General features: G+C 35.8%; 1 long non-coding RNA gene across 3 annotated transcripts; it reads right to left on the reverse strand.

Annotated features, from left to right (window-relative positions):
• Positions 1 to 7455: 7455 nt before the first annotated feature.
• LOC115922221 lies at positions 7456 to 11442 on the reverse strand. Of its 3 annotated transcripts, XR_004063367.1 has the most exons (4): positions 11277 to 11442; positions 8744 to 8820; positions 8163 to 8306; positions 7456 to 7627 (listed from the first exon to the last, which is right to left on the reverse strand). It is a non-coding gene; the product is annotated as an uncharacterized LOC115922221 (long non-coding RNA). The 3 variants fall into 3 exon arrangements; XR_004063366.1 differs by lacking the exon at positions 11277 to 11442 and having other exon boundaries at positions 8744 to 8911; XR_004063368.1 differs by lacking the exon at positions 11277 to 11442 and having other exon boundaries at positions 8731 to 8911.
• Positions 11443 to 11642: the final 200 nt, after the last annotated feature.

The following is an 11642-nucleotide window of genomic DNA, read 5'->3' on the forward strand; positions in this document are numbered from 1 at the left end:
ATAAGAATTGAAGACTTGCAGCTCGGAGTCCGTATACCTGTTCTTAATACGTATCATGAATTTAAATTGCTTTTTTTTCTTTTAAGGAGAGGGGATAGAGGATTGAGGACAAAGGAAAATACCGATCGAAGGGGGGGGGGGGCAGAGATATATATATAAAAGTGCGAGAATTCTCAACTCTGACACGACAACGGGTGTTCCAAAATATGTAGGCGTGAAGAAAATGGTCTCACGTTCCGCTAGACCATATATATATCAAGATCTTCAAATCTTCTGTATCAGTTACAGGAGAAGTCCACCCTTAAATTAAGTTGGTTTTAATAGAAGCAGACAAATTAGAGAAATTGGTCAGTGAAAGTTTGAGCGAATTCCGATTATGAATAAGGAAGATATGAAGTTTTGATCAATCATGGAAGAACAGGCGTATTTTGTTAATACGCCTGAAATGGGCTATCCGCCGTATATCTCATTTATGTATATATTTGTATGTTGTGATGATTTTATACGGAAATAAAAACAAACAAACAAATACAAATTAACTCTGTGACGTATCATGCGAGCTCATCTCCCATTTGCTCATAACTAAAACATATCAGAAATGTTCATTTTCCATCAAGAAAATTTTCAATCATACATGCACCCTAAACAATATAATTGCAAATGTGTTTCTATACCACCCCTGCATGGAAAAAAATACATTCCGTCATCAATAACGAAGAAAACGTGATTTTATGGAAAATTTATAGCAAACGGAAGAAGAGCTCGCATGCCAAACGTCACAGACTTGCCGATTTATATTTGATTCAGAATCCATAACTTTCTTTTTCATTTCCCGATTATTCTCAAGCCTCCACTGATCTGTTCTTCTAATTTTTTCTGCTTTTATTCAAACGAACTTATTTTCAGGGTGGACTTCCCCTTTAACACTTGTCATAGTACAATTTGTAGAAACAGTAACTTATTGACCGACCAATGCCTTTCTTCTAAAGTTCAGTTTACCCATTAGAATTAACTATATCACTCATACAAAGTAAATGACACCTCTAATTAGGGAGAAAGGTATTCTTACAGGAAATACGTTATCTATCTAGACATAAATACACAGTATTATACACACACAATTATTGTGCAATGTTATGTCAGGCATAATGCTAGAAATTGATCGGATATCTAGAATTTTAAAAATGCACAAAATAAGGGGTTTTCAGCCATTGAAGCGAGGGGGGACGGAAGGATATTCCTGCCCCCCCCCACACACACACACACACATTTTGACCGGGGGTTTCAACACCATCGTGCTGTCTTAGTTTTACAACATCTTCATTATCAAGCCATGTTCAATATCATTGACCACACGCAATAATGTAACAGAGCAGTACTAGTTTCACCTACATAAAATGAATGAGGCAGCGGATCGCTTGCGAAAGTGAGGGGTACTCGTGTGTGTTTGTGGTACACGTGATGACAGCATTTCGATCAGCAGCATATCATTTACAAAATAAAATCATAAAGGAATTATTATGACAGACAGTGTAATTATATTTATTGAGTAATTAGCTGGAAGTATTTAATGTAAAAATTATGTCATCACATATGATATAGTATTTAATTTTATTTTCCTTGCTTCATTGTCACCTCCCCCCCCCCCCCCCCCCCTCTTTTCCAGGCTGGCCCTTACCTTACCTTACCAAAATTTCTTCATTTATTAGCTGTTCTGTTTTGCTCTATTGTACTTTTTCTTTTCTCTCTCGCTCTCTTCTTTTTCTTCCCCATCACCATTTTCTTCCACATATAACTTTCTTCCTTCTCAACTTTCTCTGTTGTTGTTTTGTTCTGGTTTGCGCTATGGCTCTCCATCCTGATATATTTTCCCATTTTCTCCTTTTCATAATACATTAATCCATCTCTTTTGTAATTATGTCCCATGTGTACTTGCTTCTAGTTTAGTTGTTAAGTATTTTTTATTCAAAAAAATTAAATAATTCCGGTATTATATTCTGTTTAGGGACCTTGCTCTAACAAGCCTAGCCTATAATCTAGGCGGAGTGCCGAGCTTTTTTCTTTGCTGCTAGACTAACCCTAAGCAGAACGTCTGATACGGCGAGACTACGAACCGTGAGTCGCGAAGCGGCTCACGGTTCGTAGTCTCGCCGTATCAGACGTTCTGCTTAAGGTTAGTCTAGCAGCAAAGAAACACTCTCAGCACTCCGCCTAGATTATAGGCTATAACAAGCCCAGCTTCTATAAGGTCTCCTCTTTCTTTCATGTACAGCACATGATCTTACATAAGTAACTTTTTTATAGAATTTCTTTAGTTAATAACAAGAGTTGTATGTTGAACGTTACTATTGCGCTTCAAATTATGTTTGTTATGCTGACAATCTGCTGTTCCAGTTACTTTATTTGAAATCCTATGTACAAATGTTTGTGAAAGAAGAAATAAAATGTACTAAATGAACTAAGTAAATGGCTGTTAACTCAAATGCTTTGTTTGCATTCAATTAAAGGCACTATGTCCCATTTGCAGTGAACATCAAATGCTGTAGAAATTTGCAGGAATTATGAATTTGTTACGTATGTCCTATATTTTTGAAATTTAAACGATAGCAGTGTCCTAGTTTTCCAAGTGTGCAAGGAAACACGTTTAACCTATATACTTCACTTTCAGACACTATTAAGAGACTGACTGACTTCTTCTTTTTTTTTTCTTTGGTAATAACATACATAAAATGAGCTGTAAAGGATACATGAGCATTTATCTACATCAATAACCCACTTCTTGTAACGGCCCAAAACAAACTGATTGAATCTTTGCGCAGCACAAAACGTACGACCATCCGGAACGAGGGTCTGAAAATCAGACTATTTACTAAAAGGATTGCAATCCCTCAAGTCGGTTCGACAACTAACGCTCGTTATTTTCCTACAAAAAGATATTTTCGAGCCCTTTCATTTTGAGGGAAGTTCTAAATTATATTATCTTTCAAATACCAGTGGAATTTAACCTTTTCATTGTTTTGGCCTGCAAATGGGACACAGTACGCTACTACACTTTCCCAACTCTTAACTAAAAATTATAAAGATCGCATTATACTGGCAGCGGCGGATCGAGGGGGGGGGGGGGGACGTGGGGAGGAGAGAGAGAGAGAGAGAGAGAGAGAGAGATGGGTGTGCATAGATAATTCAATTTAATTCGAATTTTATTTCTCAATATCACAACAATTCTCCATATTTAAAAAAAAACATTGGATAACAAATTTCAAAATTATAGTGTAACATAGATAATTGAGTGTAAAAGTAAAAATGATAATATCCAGGAATGGCAAAAATAAACGTGCTTCTTTTTCTTTTCAAATAACAAGGACAATTAAAAGAGAAGAAAAAATACAACATGATAGTAAAAACAACATATATATATATAAATATGTATATATACATTTTATGTTTACCAACCCCTCCCCACGAGACAACCCCGACAATACGACCCTATTCTAAATCCAACCTCGTGGGAGACAGTGAGCATGGGATGACAATACATAATATTTTCTACAATACCAAATTTCAGCGAGATTAATAATATGGTTTAAAAATACAAAAATCAACAGGAACAATAAAATAATCGATGATCTACTAATCTCGTATTTGCTCGTATCTATAATAGACTTAATATTGCAAAATCAAAATATATTAATAGTATAAAGATAAACAGCAATGTAAATGAAAAAAGGTAAGATATTACGAGTTCCAATAAACAGCAACACTTGAACTTTATATATATTTTTTCTTTTTTCTTTTTTTTTTAATGGGGAGGGCGGATGTTATGTAGATTTTTACGTCAATTTATTATTTTTCAGTAGTTCTATTCGTTTATCGTACATTTTGCTTATTCCAAATTATTTCATTGCGTTTATGTCGGTTTCGTCATTGGACATCGTTAGTTTACATTTCTCATCGTCGTTTAGGTTTGAAAGGCCGGTATACTATATTGTTAACTTTGGAGTATATTTTAAATCTATGATCTGTCAAGTAATGTATATTTCGTTAGGAAGTGTATTTCATTCTCTATGTCAGTTTTTCAAAGAGGGCGTATCCTATCTATTAATGTTATTATCTTGTACCAACCTTCCTCAATCATGAGGTTACTATTGCTTATTTTGATTTTCATGTATTCGAGTAATAAATAGTTTGTTTTTATAGGATTTTATATGTTCCTAAATTTGTAGAGTAATCAGTAATATTTTCATTTGATATACTGTCTCTCCAGGCTTTTATATACCTATCTTATAATTTGTTCAGTATAGCTTTCTTTAACATATTGATAGAAAATGTATTATGATTTCGCCAGATGTGTAAGAAACCTAACGAGTTTTAAAAGGATTTCATGTTCTTGCAATATTTGATGTTAATGATTTTACTCTCAATATAAGCTTGCTTTACCAAACTTTTTTCGTCTGAGTTTATCATGTGATGCCAGCAGCCAGCAACATCTTTTAATAATGTTAGTGCGAGGGAATCGTCCGGTTTTTGCTATAGGATGGCGCTATTCATTGCTGGCAAGACCAGATTTGCTCGCAACACCCTTGGTGTTATTTAATAAACGCTGTAACTGTGTATCCTGTAGCCTACTGAGCGTATTATTCCAATCAATGACTATCCCGTAAACGGGGCGATTCCCCTCGTTATTTTTCAAACGGCCGTTACATAATCATTTCCAGTAGCGGATCCAGGAGGGCATGTGTCCCGTGTCCCTCCCAATCTGTAGCTACGCCGCTGGCGTCTTATTTTTTCGTACCACGGCGAGCCCGGATTCCTGTTTTATCATGAATATTCATTAGGCAGGGCCGGGGAAAGTCTCGATTCTCTTGAATATTCATGTATGATCGAGGCATGCGCAGCATCGAATATCGTGTGTAACAAGTACGTTGGATTAATGGCAGGCCTATAATATGACATAGAAAAGCAATGTCATGGTCATTTAGATAATACAGTCATAAATGCTGTGTTTAATTACTAGTAAATGCCAAAATGTCAGTACCGGTAGACAAGATATATAGCATATATTTCAAGTAAGAGTCTTGATAGGCAATTTGTGAGTAGCCTAGGCCTACTTTTCTGAGATTAATGGGAGTTTAGTTCTTTTCATGAATTGGTAAATAATCAGTTCTAGGTTTGCTTTTTAAATATTACAAGCAGAGGTTGCATTATGGTATTGAATATGTGATACAGTATTATAAACTGTATAAAATAGATAACAAGAATAGGCCTACATACAGACATTTATCAAAAATAAAATACTTGTGTATTGCACTTAAATTATTTCTATGATCTATGCTCACTTAACTGCATAAGGAAGAAAAGGAAGAAAGAAAAATGGGATTAGAAAGAAGAATAACAAAGTTAAAAAGTAAAATATATATAAATAATAAATGAATGGAAGAAATAAAGAATACGGAATAGATACCAAGGAAGAAAGAAATAAATTGCAAGAAAATTGAAATGAAAAGAAGACAAAAGAAAAAGGGAAAGGAGCAAAATATTGATACCATATCTTCAATCTTGTTTTCTTTTATCTTGCCTCTTGTTTTTGTTTAGGCCTAGCTACCATTTTTTCCTTTCCTTTCTCTTTTTCTCTTAAAAGTTCTCTTTGGTTTCTTTCTAAAATAATGAGGGAAGGGGGGGGGGGGTGGGGGACTCGATGATAATTCATCATTTGAAGGTTTACAATGTAAAGTCCACGAGTTATATGCACCCACTGAAGAAAATCCATGTACAGGGTTGCTGCAGTAACCCCAGCACTTACAGATCCCACGCATGATGAGACAAACTCGAGAGAAAACTACACATTCTTTCACATACATTGAAGAAGAAAAAAAAAAAAAAAATCCAAGATCGGTTAAACTCTTTTTGACCCCTCCCCAGGACGTCGATCAATTACATGTATGTGGCCCCCCCCCCAAACTCTGGCTACGGCCCTGGCGATAATTACCCACTATTCAAATCTGACAGGTGCCCCTTTTTCTTCAACAAATGCCCCTTTAACTTCATAATAAGTGCCACTGTTCCATTTTCATAAGTGCCCCTTGTGATATCTGATAAAAGCCCTTTCATTTTTTTTTACTTTGACACGCGTCCCCTTAAAATTTCTAACAAGTGCCCTTTTACCTTTTGATATGTGCCCCTTTCCCTGTTTAATAGGAGCCCCAACCCCAACCCTTTCTCATAAATGCCCCTTTGACACATGCCCCCTTTTCCTTTTTTTATAATTCCCCTTTTCTCTCTTTCTCTGTCTTTCGAAAACTATCTTCTGCAAGGTTTGTTCTCTTGACTGAGCAACCTGTTGCAATTCCTTTCTGTCTCACTTTCAGTCGTACTTGTTGCCACTCATTTGCATTCACTCGTTATCAACTACCATCAACTATTCCATATTCACTCCATTACTGTCCACATTTCAATTTCATTCTCTTCACTCTCCCTTTTTGCAGCCTTTCCAGGAGCTTTGCTAGAAGTAGAACATTTTTAATGTAGAGGCCAGAGAAACCGAAAAGTATGTTAATCATTTTATTCAAATATCTAACTTGAAAAAAGGAAAGTGAAACATTGTTTAATTACAATATATTGACATAATTTTGTTAAAGAAAAAATTTGAATTTAACACTGGAAATTTGTAATTGGTTTGCCAGCCCCCCCCCCCAAAAAAAAACACACTCAAAACACAACAGTGGTACCAGGGTTTTTGTTAGGAGGCCCATGTACTGTATAATTTTTATTCTTAAGAATAGTTTTCTCTTTTTTATTAATTTGACATTGGCATACCGTAAATTTCACCAGGAACCCCCCCCCCCCCTCCCCCACATTAACAATCGACACTGCCATTACTTCTACCAACAGTAATGCTATAATTCAAAATTTCACTTTCTAAATCCTTCTAATATAAACATATAATCATCTTTGTACAGAGGATAAGATAAGAGGATAGCAAGCCCCCCCCCCCCCCCCACTCCCTGTTTTCTTTAGTTGGGAAGCATCGAATTATGATTCTATGAAAGCTACCAGTTTGGATACGAAAGGCAATGAGGATTAGCAGTTTCCATATTTAATGCATTTAGAGTGTTGTCTTTCAAACCTTCTTACATACAATACTTGAAGTAGCAATAATTTCATAATCTACAAAACTTCCCATACAGAAGTCCATAGAGGTAAATGAATTTTAACATGTATAATTATAATCAAAATATCATTGATTAATTCAATCTTTGATATAGACTGATAGACCTTTATCAATCAAATTTGAAGGAGAATCTTTCTGCCCAGTCCTCAGTTTCATCCTATAAGATGGTAGTTGACATTGTTAGAATTTTAATGTTTATTCGTTGAGGATTAGTTATCTTTAATTATTTGAAAGTCGACAAGATGATAAACTTCATTAGCTTTATTGAATGTAGTATTCTACAAACATATAATACAAATAACAAATAAATATCATGTAAATATTCCAGTTTAAACCCATCTCTATTGTCCTCTTTCATTATATGAGGGTGGCATCTTTAAGACGTAGTCTCGTGTAGATATCTTCTGCATCCATCACTAAAGTTGTAGCCTAGTTTTCAGAAAAAAATATAACCCAAGTCTGTTGAATGGAAAAATGAAATAAGATATTAAAAAATCAACAATGACTAATAACATACACCCTGATACCTGCTCAGAAAAAGGAAGGACTAAAATTCATTTGGGGTTCTAGTGGGCAAACCTAAACTATTTTTTTGTACAAGACTAGTTTAAATACTGACCGCATCTTAAATTATTACTGATGATCCCATTAAGACGATAGGCCTGCTGGAGCTCGGATCAGACAAGGTATGAAAAAAGTAATACAATGTAATACAACTCGTGCTCATACCGGTAATTGAATAATACTCGGTTAAGTATGGGACATAAAATGACCAAACAACTTTGACCAGCGAATGTACTGGAAATAATGCTACTGAAACATACGTAATGTAGACTTATATTTCATCTATATTGACATTTAATTTTTAATCTAAATTACAATTGTGATATTAAGTCAATTATTCTTTTACAAGTCAACTGACAATAAAAAATATCTGTTTCAGATCTATAATTTTCTCCATGACATTTGTTCCACAAAAATTTATTGGGGGTACCTTCATGTATATTAGCACACTTGCTCGTATGAAGTGTAGTAGGCCCGCATCTCTAGATATGATCCCGTCAACATCTGTTCTTTGTTCCTCTCCTGAGTTTGCAAACCAGAATGCCTTCATCATCCACTGTAGAGAGGCATCATCCTACATGAGAGAAAACAAAGTAGGTACATGTACTTCAATTAAAAACTGATACTGATGGATACATATCAACCATAATACATCCTATAAACAGACTTTTATCAATCTTATTTTGTGTTCTTCTTCATCTTCATTGCTCAAGAAGTGAAAGTACCCCTTACAAAAAAAAATGAGGGGTCCTGTGTATACCCTACATGTAGTGCTTACAATGTGCATTTGATATGGCTCTTCTAAACACAGGACCTCCTGTAAATAAGGACAAATTTTCCTTTGTAAACATAGAAAGAAAAGACATAATATTTGTATACTAGGTGCAGAACTAGAATAAAATATACCCTCCACTATATATGCTTGCAATGTCAACTTAGTTCCATTTCCTTTTGAGTGAATTAATAGGTGGTCGTTTAATAAGTGTGTGCTAAATAACCTGATAACTGTACATGCATGGGACTTTCTGCTTCATCTTGCAAATATAAGAGATGTTGTAATGTCCTCCTTCCAGCTCTTCAGTTTCAATCTTTTGGAACAAAAAGAAGAAGAAAATCAATACGACAATCAAGGCATCCCTTTCTCCTTAACAAAATAAAATAGATCTAGCATAATTCAAATTAATAGATATTTTTATGTCATGGTTGGCCTTAATTTTAATATGGTGTGGAAATCAACATTCCTATTTAATGAACCACAGTACAAAGTAAAACTAAATGGAAGATTTAACTTGTGCATCAAACAGTGGTGCTATGGCCTATGAACACGAAGCAGTACTAAGTAGAATTAGTTTATTATAACAAGAAGAGGTGGACTACATACCATATAAGCAGAGGCGGTGCTCCGTTAGGGGGGGGGGGCAGAGTGCCCTCCCACTTGGTCAAGTACCCTAAAAGTGCCCCTTTTTGCATAGGAAAAGTGCCCCTTTTTACATAGGAAAGTGCCCCTTTTACTCTGACAAGAGCCCCTATTAAGCTTTTAAAGTGCCCCTTCCCTTTTTAATAACTACCCCTTTTAACTTGGATAAGCGCACCTTATATCTTCACATGTGCTCCCTTTCATTTTTAATAAGTGCCCCTTTTTCTTATAAGTGCCCCCATTTAAAAATAGGCCCTTTCCCTTCTCATAAATGCCCCTTTTCATCTATGAAAATAGTTCCTTTTCATTCTCGTAAGTGCCCCTTTTCATCTCTTGTAAATGACCCTATTCACTTCTGAGAGATACTTGTTTTACTTTGACAAGCACCCCTTCCCCTCCTAGTCAGTACTCTTTTCATCTCTTATTTTGACACGTCCTCCTTTTCCTTCCTATATAATGCCTTTTTTCCTTATAAGCACCCTTACCCCTTATCATAATTACCGGTATTACTTTTCGTCTTTGATAAGTGCCCCGTTTATTTAAACATGTGCCACTTTTTCTTTTTAATAAGAGCCACTTCCCTTTCTCATTACCCTTTTAACAATGATATGTACCCTATTTCCTTTCTTATAAAGAACCTATCCCTTTTTCATAAATGCCCCTTTTCACTGCTTATAAATGCCCCCTATCAAAATCTGATGGGTGCCTCTTTTCCGTCGACAAATGCCCATGTTCTTATCATCCCTGGTGCATGCCTCTTTGTTTAGGTGTAAGAAGTGCCCCATTTTCACCTCTGATAATTAGCCTTTGTACTTTGACACATGCTTCTTTTCTTTTCTGATAAGTGTCTTAACCCTTTCGATAAGTGTCCCCTTTTCCTCTCATCATTAAACGTGTCCCTAATTTCAAGCGACTAAAAGCAATTTCCCACAAAGCTCGCTCGCTACGCTTGCCCATAGTTATAGATGTTATAATTATGTAACTTACACAGATCTATTCAGTCTTCCGTTATGAGATTGTGCTTATATAACCCCATCAGGATTGGGTTTTCCTCTTTATAAGATGTAATTTTTCGCACTGCAAGCCAAAAACTGCAAAGTATGATACTTAAGCAATATCTTAAATGCTGTATTAAGAGAAACAAATATTGAAATCATCCCTGATAATGTAATCACAAAATAGGGGTATATACATATATATGTATATATTTCAAGAAAGTGCCCTTTTTGTTGGTGCCCCCCCCCCACTTTGGAAGTTGCTCCGCCCAAAGGCTCCGCCGCCTCTGCGTATAAGTAAACATAATTGTCGACTACCCTAGGGGTCTTCTCTTATACAACGTCCAACAAAAAATAGATTTATCAAATGAACTGCACACTTTGGAGAAGAAAAAATCTTTAATATAGGTCTAGATCTAGAAAAGTTATGACAACTTGACAAGCACACTGGACACACACAACATCTGAACATTAAATAAATGAATCCTAGGTCTAGTTTGTTTGTTTTTGAAAATTTTTATTAATAAGTTCCAGGTTTACGTCTAAATGAAATATGGTTTGGAGCCGTTTGATTATCCATGGTCACAAACAATTTTGGTCTAAAAGTTGACACGCACCAATGATGCAACTGAGCGAACGGATAGCACTTAGTCTTAGTAATACTAGTATAGCCAACAGAGTCGACATCTACTAAAGATATAAACAAGAATTAACCCTCTTGGATTATTAAAGAAATCATACTTCATAGATTATTTTAAGGTGTAACGTTAAATCTAGATTTAAATTCAATGGATGATTGGTGAATTAGATTCACGATGACGATCAAATTTGGAATAAAACCTGATCAGAAAGTTTTATCTTGATGCAGATGAGCACCGAAATTCCCCAACGTGGGCCTGCCGGAACCCCGGGGCTCTAAAGGGTGACATGAAGGCAAACCGCAGTCAAACTACTTCACGACGATGAAAATCAAAGTGCAATTTCAAGAGAAATATTTTCCTAGCCTTATGCCCACATATCTGTTGAGAACAGTCTCAAAATGTAAAGAAATTACAGTAGATCACGAATTACAGCTTTTTCAAATTAATGACTAAATTCTCTTAATCTACTGATATTTCAATCAATTACTCACCCATATGCATTCTCCGTGAACTAAATCTTCTCACTTTGTGCGAGTATAGCGCGCGTCGTGCATTCCCACCTCGATATGAATATTTAAGAGAATCGAGACTTTCCCCGACCCTGCCTAATGAATATTCATGATAAAACAGGAATCCGGCCTCGCCGTGGTACGAAAAAATAAGACGCACGCCGCTGACCACACCCCTTGGATATCAATAAAGATCAGGCATCGCTCTACGAGATATCACTTCCTGCGATTCATCTGTACATCCTCAGTGCGTCTACTTCTCATACAGAACGCGAACATCGCTCGAAACTCCTTGAGTCGCCACCAGTAGATGATAGTGTTTGCAATCCAGTTAACGCAAATCATTAT

The sequence above is a fragment of the Strongylocentrotus purpuratus genome, unplaced genomic scaffold (assembly GCF_000002235.5).
Source record: "Strongylocentrotus purpuratus isolate Spur 01 unplaced genomic scaffold, Spur_5.0 spur5_scaffold_11, whole genome shotgun sequence".
Lineage (NCBI taxonomy): Eukaryota > Metazoa > Echinodermata > Echinoidea > Camarodonta > Strongylocentrotidae > Strongylocentrotus > Strongylocentrotus purpuratus.